Source organism: Elaeis guineensis, chromosome 3 (genome assembly GCF_000442705.2).
Source record: "Elaeis guineensis isolate ETL-2024a chromosome 3, EG11, whole genome shotgun sequence".
NCBI lineage: Eukaryota > Viridiplantae > Streptophyta > Magnoliopsida > Arecales > Arecaceae > Elaeis > Elaeis guineensis.
In genome coordinates, this window is record NC_025995.2 from 86,132,711 (window position 1) to 86,150,246 (window position 17,536).

The window sequence follows — 17,536 nt, forward strand, 5'->3', positions numbered from 1 at the left end:
ATAGGTCTGAAAATATACAGCAATAATTTTGATGATATTTATAATACACTATCAAAATTTTACTTCCATCGACATCATTATCATGGTCAATTAAGTATGGAATGATTTTGATCGTTAAATAAAAAATGAATAATCAAAAGATCAAACGACATCCGATTAAAGTAATTTTTTATATAAATGATCTTTGCTATTATTTTAATTATTTATACGATGGTGATCATAAAATCCAAACTACACATGTATGAACCATCCATGTTAAGCAGATCTTACAAAAGCTCAAGTATAATCACTTAAGAACTTTAAAAATGAGTATCAAGAGACATATAATTTTGGATCGTTCATATATACGTAGTTTGAATTTTATGATCACCACTATACAAATGATCAAAATAGTAGCAAAGATCATTTATCTAAAAATTCATCTTATAATCGGACACCTTTTGACCTTTTGATCACTCATTTTTTATTTAACGATCCAAATCATTCTATACTAAATTGATCATGATATTGATATCTGATTGAAGTAAAATTCTGATTGTATGCTATAAATATCATCGAGATTATTGTTGTAAATTTTTGGATCCATCGATGGTCTCTATTTATCAGATCATATGCGGTTATTCGTGACCGTCGAAATCAAATTTTATTGATCGACATAGCTAGGTCTATCAGATTGAGGTGGTCTTTTGTGATGATACTCTAACGATAATTATTTAGATAATGAACGGTGAAGATGGATTTTAAATTTTAAAATTATATCATATTCAGAGAAAAATAAAAAAAAAATTATAGATTATTAGTGACGGTAAATACCATCGCTAATATACTTTCTGTCATTGCTAATAAGTTTAATAAATAAATTTTTTTTTAGAGACAACGATAACCATCACTAATACTCTTTTTGCGGTCGCTAATAAGTTTAATAAATAATTTTTTTTTGTGATGGCTAAATCCGTCGCTAATAGTACTGTCGCTAATGATTATTAGCGACGGCAATCATGGTCGCTAATAATCTTTCCACCATCGCTAATAAATTTAACAGATAATTTAATAAATTTAATAAATTATTACTGATGGAAGTGTTGCCGTCTGTAATACCGTCGCTAATACCCTCTATTAGCGAAGGTGAAAATACCGATGCTAGCTAATATCTTAATTTCTTGTAGGATATATATATATATATATATATATATATATATATATATATATATTCTTCTTTCGATCTACCCAAATTCATCACGTCTTCACTTTTATGTGAGCATCGAGACCAACATTATCCATAATCTATGCATGAGTTTTTAATTACACATAATGCTCAATAACAGTCTAAATTATTTGTTAGAAGCATCTTTTGAGAAGGTTGCACCATAGTCTAAGTGATGTTTATGGCTGGTATTACAAAGCACCATTCACTCCTAGACAAATGATCATGAATTAATTTTAGCAAGGATTTGCTGACTTCTTTAATGATCCTTTGCAACTGATCGTGATCGATAATCTCCAATTTTGTCTAGGTATTGATGGAGTATCCCTTGATAACTCAATCTGATGTAATCTCACTAGCATAACTTCTATGTAATCTCGATTAGTGGATCCCAAGGGCTCTATTGTATCATCTTCAAAAGTTATCCTTTGATGCGCCAAGTCCTGTTTATTTTTCATACATCATAGTACTTTTATGTAGAACCAATTCATCCTCCATGTGCATGGAATTGGTTTCTTCTTAATTCCACAAGATATGGGAGAATGTATATGGTTGAATGTATCGGCTTGCACTCATGGAAATAAATCTTTCAACCGATTCCACTAGCAAAGCCAAAGATGTTACATATCAATCCAAAAGTGGCCTTAGTATAGCGGTTGTTCTTTGCGGTTGCTTCCTTGACTTCCTTTTGTAGTCATGATGGCAACTATGCAATTATCTTATTGAAACTAATGTAATGTGCTACTGTAAGTACCATAATGCTAGTTGGCGCTCTTTCCATCTCGTTTGTATACATCATGAGGCCTACCATCGAAGTCTCATTTGGATGCATCAAAGAAGAGTGGTGATAAGTTAGATAATGGTGGTTGGTTCGCATGGGTGTGGCATTAGTTAGTGCATGCAAGTGTGGCATCAATTGATGAATGTAAGCATGCCATTGATGTTGGATCAGTTGGAAAGTGATTGAAATAAGGACAGTGAGTAGTGTAGGTCCATGAAACTTGACCTTCAAGGACCTTCACCACCATTAAATCACTATTCCATGGATAAGAGGTGTAGTACTGGCTACAATAGATAGGTGTAGGCTAAGATAAGATAAAATACATTACATTAATTGTCGAAGTGTCTGTACAAAAATATAATTTTTATTTATTTATATTAATAGATAATAATTACACATTCTGATGGTTGCCAACATATCATATCTCCACTTCCAATAGTTTTGATAACTAATGCTAAGTAGCCTCCTAATGGTATGCATTTAGTAGCATGGTTGCTTTGCAACTGTTGGGATGATAATCATGTTTGTTTGGTTTTGGCTCAGCTTATATTGACCATCTTCTATACTTCAGTCGAAGATACTATCATGTGTTTCAGATTATCTCGAGGACCATATTAGCTAATCACCTCGATCTATCTTCATGTATTGCGGTTGATCATAGCAAAGTCTTAGGCTTTCGATCTACTTTTAGCTATGCTCTCCTCCTTTAGTTTATACTTCCATGATGAGATTTATCATGGTCAGACTCTCTCTAGTCTAAGAAGGGCTACATGATTTTTATCTACTCTGGTTTTATCAAACTTGATCTTCATGGTGCTTGCTTTTGACTATTAACTAAGTTATCAAGGAGTATAAACACTTCCAAAGATCTTAAAAGAAAAATTAGGTCATCAACTTTATGCTTCGCATGTTGTGTTAGAATTGTGGTCGTCGGCTATGAAGACCCTAACTAAGGCTAACATTCGCCATCTTGAAGCATTCTCCAAGCAAGCTCTGGTATTAATTTGTTACGGATACCATGTTATTAAGATGGTATGCTTAGGAATAGATTTTTGCTAAAAATATATCAAATACATCTATTGTTGTATATACGACTCAAGCACATTGAATAATATAGAAAAATATGAAGGAGAGTCCATGTTAGTAGATAGTATGGACAAGAGCTAGTCTTTGCACTGTAGAGTTAGACAAGATGATCAAGAGCTAGCCTTCACGCTATAGAGGGTGAAGGAGAAAATAATTGAAAATATTTTTCACTTCGTTATTAGCACCATGGTACAACACTTTTAAGAGAAATCAAAGGCTCAGCACTTTAAAGAGTAATAAAAGGCTCAGCTAAAGCTAGATACAGATTCCAAATTAGTCAAAAAAACCTTGGTTCAAGTAGAACAAGACACAAGCACCAAGCAATCCATGTTAGGAATTAATGCTTGACATATTAAAAAAAATTATAAAAAAAATTTTCCCTTGTAGAAGGAATAATCTAGAATTATTCTCTTCTCTTGATTCGGTAGAAACTTGCCCTAGTTTGATATTTCTTTTTCTAGAAGGAATAATCTAGAATTATGCTTTTCTCTTGATTTAGTAGAAACTTGTCTTAGTTTGATAATTTTCTTTTGTAGAAGGAATAATCTAGAATTATTCTCTTTTCTTGATTTGATTTGATTTATATTCTACTTTGGCAATAAGTAATTTACTTAGGCTGCAAGTTATTGGGAATTATAAATAACCCCTATGATTGTATTTGGCTATATCACCAAGAAGTGAATCAGATGCTTTCTTTTAATCTTTGCTACTCCTCAATTATTATTTCTCTGATATTTTTTTTCTTCCTTATTCTATTTATCATAACAAGTGGTATCAGAGCCACATGAGGCATATAGCAGAAATGATGAACAATAGTTTTGGATCTCAGCCTATGATTCCAGTTTTCAAGGAAGAAAATTATGAGTTTTTGAGCATGGAGATGAAGATGCTACTTTTATCCCAAAACTTATGGGATTTTGTTGAGAAGGGGTATATTGCCGTGACCCCAGAGAATGTAAAGAAGGATTCAAAGGCTCTTATTTTCATTCAGCAAGCTATTGATAACTCCATCTTCTCTTATATTGTTACTGCCAAGAAAGCCAACGAGGTATGGGACACTTTACAAAGGGAGTATCAAGGGAGTTTAATAGTCCTTATTATTAAAATTCAAACTCTTCATCATAAATTTGAAAATATATTTATGCAAGCAAATGAGAACATCCATATTTATTTTTCAAAAGTGATAGAAATTATCACTCAGATGCGTTCTTATAGTGAAGATATTAAAGATCAAAAAGCAATTGAAAAAAATCCTTAGAAGTTTAACACCTAAGTTTGATCATGTGGTAGCAGCTACAAAAGAATCCAAAGAATTGTCTGTTTTTTTCATTAGTGAACTTCTTGGCTCACTTCAGTCTCATGAGGATTGACTCAATAGATCTCATGAGATTTCAATTAAATAGGCTTTTCAAATGAAAATAAATTTATCAAAAGATAAGGAGAAAGATGGCGCATGTCATTCAAATCAATAGTAGACATCATCAAGTCAAGGTCGAGGCTGTGGTGGCAGAGGTCGTGGTCTAGGCCATAGAACCAGAAGGGGTGGCAAATTTGGTCCCACCAATGAGAGGAGCAGTGATGGATTAGATAGTTATGATCAAAATCTGAGGAATAATGAAGGTTGAAGGTTATAATCAAGACAGACGTAAAAGAATTTTTCAAGGTAATTATTATAAAAAGTATGGCCATATCGAGAGATTTTGTAGATTAAAAATGCAATAGTAGCAAACTAATTTTGTAGGAGGAGATGAAAATTTATTTTTATATATTATTCCGATAATGACTTTAATTATTTTTGGTATGTTGATAGTGGATGTAGTAGCCATATGACTAGAAAAATTGAACACTTCATAAATTTGGATAAATCAATCAAGAGCCATGTGAAGGTGGCAGATGGCTTTGTACAAGAAGTCCATAGTAAAGGCACTATTCAAATGAATATTTTTGGTAAGAAAACTATTAAAAATATGCTTCATATTCTTGGCTTGGACTCTTATCTTTTTAGTGGTGGCCAATTTCTGAATTATGGTTATTCTACTATCTTTGAAAATTCAAAGTGTTCAGTTTATGAGGATAGAACAAAAAAAATTTGCTTTTTGATGTTCCTATGACTGAAAAATAAAGTTTTTCTTGTTAATGTTATTTTAAAAGTTACACAAGATCGATGAAAATTGGTTAAGGCACTATAGATATAGTCATTTAAGTTTTAAGGGACTTGATCTATTGCATCATAAAGATAAGGTTAATGGTCTATTCTTAGTTCAGAGTAATAGTTCTGTTTATGAAAGTTGCATGAGGAAAGTATCACAGGGATTCTTTTCCAAGATGCAGTAATTAGAGAGCTAAAGAACCACTTAGTTTGATACATGCAGATGTTTATGGCCCAATGTAGACTCCTTCACTTAATAAAAATTTTTATTTTGTTGTATTTGTTGATGACTTTAGCAGAATGACTTGAATCTACTTCATAAAGAATAAATCTGAAGCCTTTGGAGTTTTTCAAAAATTCAAAAATTTGGTGGAGAACAAGAGTGGGCATCGGATCAAAGCTCTTCACACATATCAAGGAGGAGAATTTCTCTCTAAAAATTTTAAAAATTTTTGTGATTTTGATGATGTTTATAAGCAATTCAGTAAAATGGTATAGTAGAGCATAAGAACAGAGTCTGGTAGAGATGGCCAAGAGCATGATAAAGATAAAAGATCTTTCTAACAAGTTTTGGACTGAGGCAGTCTCTATAGCAACATATATCCTTAATCGAAGTCCAACAATAGCTTTGGAGGACATCACACCATATGAGGCCTAGACTGGTGTTAAGCCCAAGGTAAAATATTTAAGAATTTATGGTTGTATTGTTTTTGTTCATGTTTCCTCTCAGAGAAGATAAAAGTTGGATGATAATAGTGAAAAGTATATTTTTGTAGGACTTAATGAGAAAAGTAAGGCTTATCGATTTTATAATCCAGCTACTAATTCTCTTATGATAAGTTGTGATGCGATTTTTGATGAGCATAAAGTCTGGGATTGGACTCTAGATATAAGAAATGCATCAGTTCCTTTGCTAGACCATATGCCTATAGAAGAAGATTTTGACAACTCTAGTGAAAGACCTGTTAGCACTTGGAGTACATCTTCTTCTCAATATTCATGAGTTATCTAAGAAAACTCCAACTAGAAGAATGAGATCACTAGTAGATATTCATAAGAGATACAAGTTTGTTCAAGTTCTAGAACCCCGCAACTTTAATGGAGCAATAAAATCAAGACGGGTGGAAAGCTATGGATGAAGAAATTGCAATACTAAAGAGAAATCACACCTGAGAATTGGTTGACCTTCCAATGGAAGAGGCAATTGGTTTAAAGCGGATCTATAAGATCAAGTACAAACCAGAAGGAATAGTATACAAATTTAAGACAAGGCTTATGGCAAAAGAATACCTACAGAACTAGGTATCAGCTTTAATGAAATCTTTGCTCCAGTAGTAAGACTTGATACTGTTAGAACTATTTTGGCTTTAGCTGCATAAAATAAATAAAAAAAAATTAATTTGATGTAAAATCTATTTTTCTTTATGATTACTTAGATGAAGAAGTTTATGTTGAGCAGCCGAGAGGTTATAAACTTTATGGCTAGGAAAAGAAAGCATATAAGCTAAAGAAGGCACTTTATAGATTTAAGTAGGCATCTCAAGTATGGTATGGCAGAATTGACTCACACTTCATATAGAACAGATTTTAAAGAAGTCAGAATGAGCCCACACTTTATGTGAAGACCAAAGGTACTCAAATTTTAATAGTTTGCTTATATGTTGATGACTTGATTTATGTTGGAAATAGTAATCAGTTAATTGATGAGTTTAGAAGAAGTATGATTGGTGAATTTGAGATGATTGATCTTGGTCTGATAAGTTATTTTCTTAGCATTGAGGTGAAACAAGTTGAAAATAAAATTTTTATCTGTCAGAAAAAATATATTTGTAATATGCTTTAGAAATTCAATATGAAAAATTACAATCCAGTATAAAATTTAATAACCACAAATATGAAATTTTCCTTAAATGATGAAGAAGAAAAAGTTAAAAGCAATCTTTACAAAAGCTTGATGGGAAGTTTGTTTTGTGTTAGACATACTCGATCTGATATATCTCTTGCAAAATCATTGTCATCAAGATTTATACAAAGCCTATGCAAAGTGCAGTGGGGTGCGGTAAAGAAAATTCTAAGATACCTAAAAAGCACCATTGACCACAGACTATGGTACACTAACATTGATGAATTTTTATTTTTTGATTGTTCTGATAATAATTGGGCAGGTTCAGTTGATGATCAAAAAAGCACTATAGTCTTTATCTTTAATATCGGCTTAGGAGCAATATGTTGGTTTTCTCAAAAGCTATACTTGGTAGCACTTTCATCATCAGACGCTGAGTATGTGGTGATAACTGTAGTAGCTTGTCAAGCTATTTGGATAAGGCATATTCTAGCAAATTTGAAGCATGACCTAAAGGAGCCAATTATAATTTTTTGTGACAATCAATCAATAATTGCTATTGTGAAGAACCCAATCCATCATAGCCATACGAAGCACATCGAACTGCAACATCACTTCATTAGGGAGCAGATTGGTAATGATATCATTGAGTTGATTTATTGCACTATGGGGGAGCAACTTGCAGATATTTTTATTAAGCCATTACCATTAGAGAAGTTCTTTTTTTATGAGAGAAGCTCAGAGTCAAGGATGTCAACATTACGGGGGGTGTTAGGAATTAATGCTTGACATATAAAAAAAATTCTTTTATAGTAGGAATAATCTAGAATTATTCTCTTCTCTTGATTTGATAGAAACTTGACTTGGTTTGATCATTTTCTTTTGTAGAAAGAATAATTTAGAATTATTTTCTTTCTTGATTTGGTAGAAACTTGTCTTGTTTGATAATTTTCTTTTGTAGAAGGAATAATCTAGAATTATTCTCTTCTCTTGATTTGGTTTGATTTATTTTCTACTTTGGCAACAAGTAATTTACTTAGGCTGTAAGTTTTTGAGGATTATAAATAACCCCTATGGTTGTATTCAGCTATATCACTAATAAGTGAATCAAGTGCTTTCTTTTGATCTTTGCTACTCCTTAATTATTATTTCTCTCATATTTTTTTCTCTTTTATTCTATTTATTATAACAATCCAACATATAACAATGATAACCATAAGTTTTTGGTCAGCTATAAACAACTCATACTAAACTGAATGCTGGGACACCTCAAATTGCTCCCAAGAAGATAAATAATGATGAGAGTATAAATTAGACTTAATGGGATCACCACACATACTGGGGACTTCCACTATGATTGAACCACGAACATTGAAATATATTGCACAAGAACATGGCAATGAGCTTGGTTCGGGACTTGGCAATAAGATACCAACTTCACCTTATACTCTGCAAGTATTTAAGACTTCATGTTGGCTTCGATATGAAAAACTCAGCATGGACCTATTTTATAGGTAGCCGCCACATATATCCATATTATATATATTAAAATGGAGGCATTAGCCTCCATTCATCATCTGTTTATTTTTTTCAATGCACCATCCACCGTGTGTCTACAAAGTAGCATTTTTTTTGCTTCAAACCTTCCAACTTCTGCCTCCCATTTTTCCACCATTTTTTATGTGGCTTCTGAATCTATACCACCTCTATCATCACCACCAACCACTGGCACAATCCGTCAAAACTGGTCAAAGATGGGGAGGAGGAGAAGGGGGGCACAGTAGAGGGGAGGACGGGCGAGATAGAGGGCATGATTGAGGTCGGTGGGGTGGGTACCCCAAGAGCGGGGCGGATGGTATGGGTGATCTGGAGGGAGATACACTACAAGAAAATGGTCTTTTTGCAATGATATTTTTTGCGATGGAAATCTTTCCATCGCAAATAAAACTATTTACGATGTAATATAATTTTCATCGAGAAAAAAAATATTTACAATGCTTTAATTATTTCGTCACCAATAAAGAATATTAGCGACGAAAAATAGAGTTTCATCGTAAAGAAAAATTTATTTGCGATGATTTTTTTCATCATAAATAATAAAATATTATTTAAATTTTAAATATCTAAATATTAGTGATGAAAATATTTTCATCATAAATAATTAAAATTTTTATGATGAAAAATACTTTTTCATCGCAAATAACCTTTTATTTATGACTAAAAATTTTCATCACTAATATTTGAAGAGAAATAAAAAAATTAAAATATCAAATATTATAGATTATTTATGATACAATTTTTTATCATAAATAATTTAATTATTTATGATAAAAATAATATTTCATCACAAATAAGCCTTATTAACGATGAAATTTTTCATTGTTAATATTTAAAAAAATAAAGAATTTAAAAATTTAATAAATTAAAGATTATTTACGATGAATAAAAATATGTCATAGATAACATAAATATTTATGATGAAAAATAATTTTTTCATCATCAAAAATTGATCATTTATGATAAAAATTTTCGTCGCTAATATATGAAAAATAAAAAAATTTAAAAATTTAAAAATTTAAAAGGTAAGCTATTTGCAACTAATAAAAATGTTACGTCACCAATAATTAATTATTTACGATAAACTCCCTTCATCGTAAATAATTTAAAAAAATTAAAAAATTAAAAATTATAGAATAATTGTGATAAAAAATTTACATCATAAATAATCAACTATTTATGATAAAAATTTTATTTTTCATCAAAAAATAATAGTTTATTTACGATGAATATTGTTCATCGCTAATATGTGAAAAATAAAAAAAATTTAATTTTTAAAAATGACAGTATTAGGAATGTAAAAAATTTTCATCGTAAATCATTAAACGCATTTGTGATGGAAAAAGATTTTTTTATTACTAATAAATCTATTTTAAAAATTTAAAAATAAAAGATAATTTGGGATGAAATTTTTTTATGATAAATAATCCACTATTTGTGATGCTAAATCGAATAACCGTCGTAAAATCATTGCTTATTTACGATGTATACCTTTCATCACCAATATTTGAAAAATAAAAAAAAATTAAAATTTTAAAAATTAGACTATTAGTGATGGAATAAAAGATTTTTATCGCTAATGGCTTTTTTATTGATAAAAAATTTCATCATTAATATTTTAAAAATTTTAATAAATTTTTTTATTGAAGGATGTTTAGATATATTATAGTAATTTTTTTATATTTATAAAAATAAATATTAAATAATTTTTAAAAAATAATATATGCACAAAAAAAGTATGTAAAATATTAAGATGAATATGTAGTAATATAAGAAAAAAATAAAATTAAAAAATATTAAAAAAAAATATTTTTTTAATAAAGACTTAATTGATTTCAATTTAGGATCTATTTGAATGGTTAGATCCAAAATATTATGAAACTCAAAAATCAATCCTAGATAATGGTAAAATAGGTCAAGCTCAGCTTATAATTCTGTATATTTAGTGGTTGGCTCATGTATCTTATAGAATTTTAGGCCCAACTGTCTAAACAAATGCTTAATTGGATTCAAAGTTGCAAGCCACAAGCACATGCTGGTCACTTCAAGACCTAGATGGGATCATCCAACCCACATGTGTCCGATTATACACAATTTAAAATACTAGGGATCTAATCAAAACTTTAACCTGAAATATCCCAAACTGATGATCTGGTTCCTTGTCTAATTGATGGTTTCGAAGCTTAGAAAAATACCTACATTAAGCATAAACAACAGAACAAATAGCCAAGCTAACACTATCTCTTATAAGGTTTTAGTTAATAGTAGGTGTGGCCGATTAAGGTGGAGCTATGTTATGGAAGATGGCAGCTTCATTACCCCAAAAGGACAACAACGTCTGAAAATTACCTTCTGCTACCGACATTCTTAAACAGCAAGGCTGGATGATGAAAAAAGAGTTTTACATTTATAATTGCTTTATTCTATCCATCACCATCTTATCTATAACGTAAAATTTGAGGATCTCAAGCTGCATGCTTTAATATTATTTCTCGAAACTTTTAAATATCCTTGTATTTATCGACCATTAGAATCCTCGATCACCATTGCCATCGCATCCGCTGATAAGCTAAGCTTTCTTTGTTTTTTTTTGTTCTTTTATCGGGCCACCGGGCCGGCGTGGATGGTGCTGGGGCTCGATCGGGCCGGCATGGACAGGTGGGCTTGATCGGGCCTGGTCGGGCTGGCGTGGACGGGGACAGGGACGGGGATGGGGATGGGTGGGTCGGGTCGGGCCGAGGTGGACGGGTGGGTCGGGTCGGCTAGGTCGGGCTGGTACGGACGGGGTTGGGCCGGCAGAGACGTGGCTGGGGTGGGCTGGCGAGGTCGGGGCAGGGTCGGGCTGGGGCGTGTCGGGCCGGGCTGGGTCGGGTCCAGGCCGGGTTGGTTCCGGGTCGGGCTGGGACCTTCAAGGATGGGTCCGAGGATGGGGTCGGGCCGGTCCGACGGGGTGGGTCGGGTCGGGCAGGTGGTGCCTGCATCCACCGTCGGTAATCCATCTTTATTTTCTTTTTGTTCTTTTGTCGGGCCATCGAGCCTGTGTGGACGGTGCCGGGGCCTGGTCGGGCCGACGTGGATGATGCTGGGGCCCGATCGGGCCGGCGTGGATGGTGCCGGTGCCCGATCGGGCTGGCATGGATGGATGGGCTGGGTCGCGCTTGGTCGGGCTAGCGTGGATAGGGCCGGGGTTGACAGGCACGGGGATTGGGATGGGGATGGGTGGGTCGGGTCGGGCCGGGTCGGGCCAGCGCGGATGGGGTCGGGCTGGCGTAGACGTGGCTGGGGTGGGCCGACGGGGATGGGGCAAGGGTCGGGCCGGTCTGGTGGGCCCAGCCAGGCCGGGTTGGGTCGGGCCGGGCTGGGGCTGGTCGGGCTGGGTCGAGTCGGTTTCGGGTTGGGCCTGGGCCTCTAGGATGGGTCTGGTGATGGGGACGGGGACGGGGCTGGGTCGACTGGGCTGGTCGAGTCAGGCCTGTGGGGATGGATTTGGGTCGGGTCGAGGCTGGCGAGGATGGGGCTGGGCTAGCGTGGACGGGGCCGGGTCGGGCCGGTGGGGATGGGGATGGGGTGGGCTGGGTCGGGTCGGGCGGGCTGGGCTGAGTCAGGTCGGCATGGAGGGGGATGCATATTATTTGATTAATTATTTAATTAATTATATTTATTATATATTATTTTTTAGTGTTACTGCTGAAATTATTTGATTATTTGATTAATTATTTTTTTACTAACACAATGCACATTGCTGTTATTTGTTACAATTTAATTATTTTATGTGCTATTTTGTATGCTGCTGAAATTATGAATATAAAAAGTATTTCTATTTTAGAGAAAACTTTATTAAAATTTTTGATGAAAAAATTTCAATACGAAGTTATTCTTTTTTGATAAATTAGAAATTCATCTTCAAATACATGTTCAAAGATGGTAGTTAAATTGTATTGAGCCGTAAATTTTCGTTCAAGAGTCGATCTTCATCGAGATCGAATCTTGGATGTCCCGTATTCGGATTTTTTAAAAAAGTAGTAATATTATTGTTGTTAATAGTTGATATTTCATTTCATTATATGGTATTTAGTAGTTATCTGTCCATTATTCTCCAGGTATATGGTGGATAGGGTGCGTAGGCACCATATCTACATCGTATACTTGGAGAATTATGAAGAGATACTGTCGAAATTTTTATAAAAATGAGATAAAATATTCACTAATAACAATAATAAGATTATTACTTTTCTGAAAGGGATAGGGCCACACCTGTTAGTAATGATTTGAAATGGATAGGATCATCCATTTTTCCTTCATTAAATTGATTTAACACATTTTCTATGTTACTGTTCAGTCTGTATTTCTTAATATGTGTTGTTTTGTATAAAGTGATTCGGATCTGGATCTGGATTGAAATTTTGACTGAAATTTAGAATGCGATTCAGTTCGAAATTCAGATCGGGATCCAGAATATCACTGAACTTTTTTTTGATTGTTAATGATTTTGTGTTTGTTGTTAGATGGATATCAACAAAAATTGGATGAATGTTAGAGATATTTTTTTGCCTGAATATCGAAAAGGAGTTCGAGATTTTATTGAGTTTGCACGGTATAAGGCTGACAGTGCTAATCGGATAAAGTATCCATGTAAGAGATGTGTCAATTTGGTACATCATCACATAACACTTTTTGAGGAGCATCTGTTACAATATGGTATGGATAAGAAGTATACTTGTTGGATATGGAATGGAGAGGGTGATTCGAATGAAGTGGTGCATGACGATGACGATACTGAAGATGATAGTGATGCTGGTGGACCTATCGAACATAGTGGTATAAAAAAATTGTTAGATGATTTACATCAAGATGCTTGTTCAAATGTACGCATGAGTATTACTGCATCTGAAAGCAATTCTGATCATGAACATAATATCCAACTTGAGATAGAAGGGATTTTTGAACAGTTTACAAAGCTTGTAAGGGATGCACGAGAGCCACTCTATCCAAATTGTACAAAATTTTTTAAGTTAGAGTTTTGATAAAATTGCTTCATATTAAAACCGTGAACCAATGGAGTCAGAAGTTATTTGATCAAATTTTAACATTGATTAAAGCAGCTCTTTTCTATGGAGAGAGACTTCCAAAATCATATTCTGAAGCAAAAATATACATGCAAAAAATGAGACTTGGCTATATTCCTATGCATGCCTGTAAAAATGACTGTATATTATTTTATAAGAATAATGAACAAGCAACTGAATGTCCGAAATGCGATGAGCCTAGATACAAAATCGATAATAGAAATGCAAAGAAGATATCTCAAAAAATTTTGAGATATTTTTTATTGATTTCTAGACTTCAAAGATAATATATGTCCACAAAGACAATTGACAAAATGAGATGACATTATGAGCAGCGAGTTTCGGAGGAGAACATACTTAGCCACCCGACTGATTCTTTAGTGTAGAAAGACTTCGATGCAAAGTATCCTCACTTTGTGAGTGACTCGCGCAATATCCGACTTGGTCTAGCGATAGATGGATTTAATTCCTTTGACAATCTGAGTACCTCTTACAGTATGTGGCCTGTGATGCTAGTTGTATATAATGTGTTACCTTGAAAGTGCATGAAAGAATCATTTATTTTTATATCACTGTTGATTTTGGGTCCGAAAGCACCAGGTAATAAAATTGATGTATATCTACGACCTTTAATCGATGATTTGAAGAAACTATGAGAAAATAGAGTACAAACATATGATTCTGTGAGTCGAAGTAATTTTAAGTTGCATACTTCGATTCTATGGACCATAAATGATTTTTCTGCATATGCAAACTTATCTAGATGGAGCATCAAAAGATATCTTGCATGTCCAATATGCAATAGGGATGCATCCTCATTATATTTAAAGCACGGACAGAAAATATGTTTCATAGGTCATAGGCGGTTTCTTCCTGCTAATCATTCTTGGAAGATCCATTATAACAAATATTTTGATGGTAAGTTCGACCGACATCTACCACCTAAAGATTTAAGTGAAGCAAAATTTTAGAACAACTTGAAGTCATTGAAAATATCTAATTTGGAAAAACATCGAGTACTCGCAAGCGAAAGTATACTGAAGCTGAGCTGAATTGGATGAAGCGAAGTTTCTTTTTTGAACTACCGTATTGAAAGTAGCTACTACTTTATCATAATCTGGATGTAATGCACATTGAAAAGAATATTTGTGATAATATCATCGATACTGTATTGAATATCTCAGAAAAAATAAAAAATGGTACAAAAGCTCATCTTGATTTGTAGGAAAATGGGAATCCAATCGGAGTTGCATTTAGTTCATCGAGATGAGAGATTTTTTATGCTACCTGCATATTATTCGCTGTTTGATGAGAAAAAGAAAAATTTTTATGGATGGCTCAAAACCGTAAAGTTTCTTGATGCATACGCTTCAAACGTATTGCGGTGCATTGAAAACAACGACGGTAATATCTTTGGCATGACAAGTTATGACTCCTATATGATGATGCAACGTTTGCTTCCTGTGGTCATGTGTGGCTATTTGGATGGTGATGTTCAAACTGCATTGATTGAGCTAGGAGTGTTCTTCCGAGAACTGTGTTGCCGAAAATGGAAGATTAACTTACTTGAGAGATCAGAGAAGGATATCGTACTCATTATTTGTAAGTTAGAAAAAATATTTTTACCATCATTTTTTGATATTATGGTGCATCTGATTGTTCATCTTCCAAAGAAAGCTCTTTTGATCGGATCGGTGCATTAACGATGGATATATCCTATTGAAAGGTAAAAAAATTATACATACTTTGTCATATCAATTATAAGATGTAAATATATTTTTAAAATTTAAATTTATTTTTATTTATAGATTTTTATGTACCTTAAAAAGTATGTGCACAATAAAGCAAGGCCTGAAGGGTCTATATCAGAAGTATATGGAGCTACCGAGTATATCACATTCTGCTCGATGTATCTTGATAATATCAAAACAAGATTCAATCATACAGATCGTAACATAGATCATGAATGGGGTGACAATAAATCGATGTTCTTTATATTTAAACAAATGGTTCGACCTATTGGTGCAAGAAGATATGAATTTATCGACGTGAATGAGCTATCCAAGGCATATTTTATATTCTAAATAATTATGAAAAAATTAAAGATTTTATTGAGTAAGTACCATCTTATCATACTGTTTAATATTTAAGAAAATTTTTTATATTGATGTAAAATTAAAAATCATAACTTCTTGCAGTGAGCACAAGAGTATACTATGTAGAGAGAATAATACGATACCGATGATCGATATAGGAGAAAATTTGAAAATAATTTGGTGATCTTGTAAGTTATATTAGTGATACGTTATTTATTTGCTTATAAATAATATTATTTGAACCAATATAATTTTTTATCTTATGATGTAGATGAAACATAAGTATTTCAATAAAGAAGTGGGTGCGATCGATGAGTTGCACGATTTAGCATGTGGTCCCGATCAAAAGGTTAATCACTATGCATCCTGTATCATTAGAGGAATGAGATTTCACACAAGAGAGCTTGAGATGCAACGACGGACCCAGAATAGTGAGATTGCTACAACAGGATATGAAGAAGAAGAAGAGATTGATTATTATGGTGTACTGGTAGATATCATAGAACTGAAGTATGGATCCAGTAATTCTGTATTTTTGTTTTAATATGAATGGTGGGATATTAGTAATAAAAAGATCGGTATTTATATCAATTCATAATTTATCAGTGTAAATTTTGCACGAACATGGTATCAAAATGAGCCGCATATATTAGTAACTCAAGTGAAATAAGTAATATATTTGAAGGATCTAAAGTATCGAGATAATTGGTATGTTGTACAAAAAATAACACCTAGAGGCGTATATGACATACTAACCCGATTAGAGATGGATAAAAATTGGGATTTATATGAAGAGAAAGCTTTTCAGCAAGAAGAACAAACATTAGCCGAGCTTTTGGTTGATGAAGAACTTGTAACGGCACCTTTGAATAGGGCTGATCTGCCGTCCAATGAAGTTGAAGTTGATTTTATATTTAATCTTGTTGAGTCGAAGGGCGACGATCAATTCATAAATGATGATGAGATAAAAGATGACATATATATCGATTACTGTGATTCGAAGGAGGATCTACACTTCGAGGAAGATATGAATATTGATGAGTAGATCTATATTTTTTGTTCAATCTTGTTTTGCAATAATGGTATGCGATATAATTGTATTCATTAGAATATTATTTGATTTCTATTATTATTATTTAATATTATATTTATTTATATCTCAATTATTGCAGATATGGAATCAGGAGACAGACGACGATGTTCGCATTCACAGTCTACCTCGGAGGTTGAGGCACTTTCACCGATCTTCATTGCCACACCAACTCCACTGTTAGAGGGTCCCAGTGAGGTGGGTCCCAATGGTATTATTATACTTTTTATATAATAAAATTTGATTATTTTATTTGGATCATACTAATGATTTATTGATTATTGTTTCAAGCCAGTCTTCGTTGGTAGTGAGGCGAGGGTGAGGTCCATTGAAGAACTTTGCTCTAGAGTGTTGCAGATGTGAGCACTCGGGATAGCATCTCTGGATCGAGATACCAACCGGCTACACCAAACCCATTAGGGGATGGTGCGAGCCATGGCAGACTGAGCTGGGCATCATATGCCACAGTTATGCCCCCATGATGCTCTTCGATTGGCATCATGTTCTACCAGTTCAGAGAGAGATTTTCTACACCTACTTATAGATAAAATAAATTATATTATGAATATTTAATTTGTATAGTATTTTTTTAATATTTATTGCAGGGTGTATTCGACATCGTTGATTTTGAGGAGGATCGTGTGAGGTGAGCCGTCGACACTCA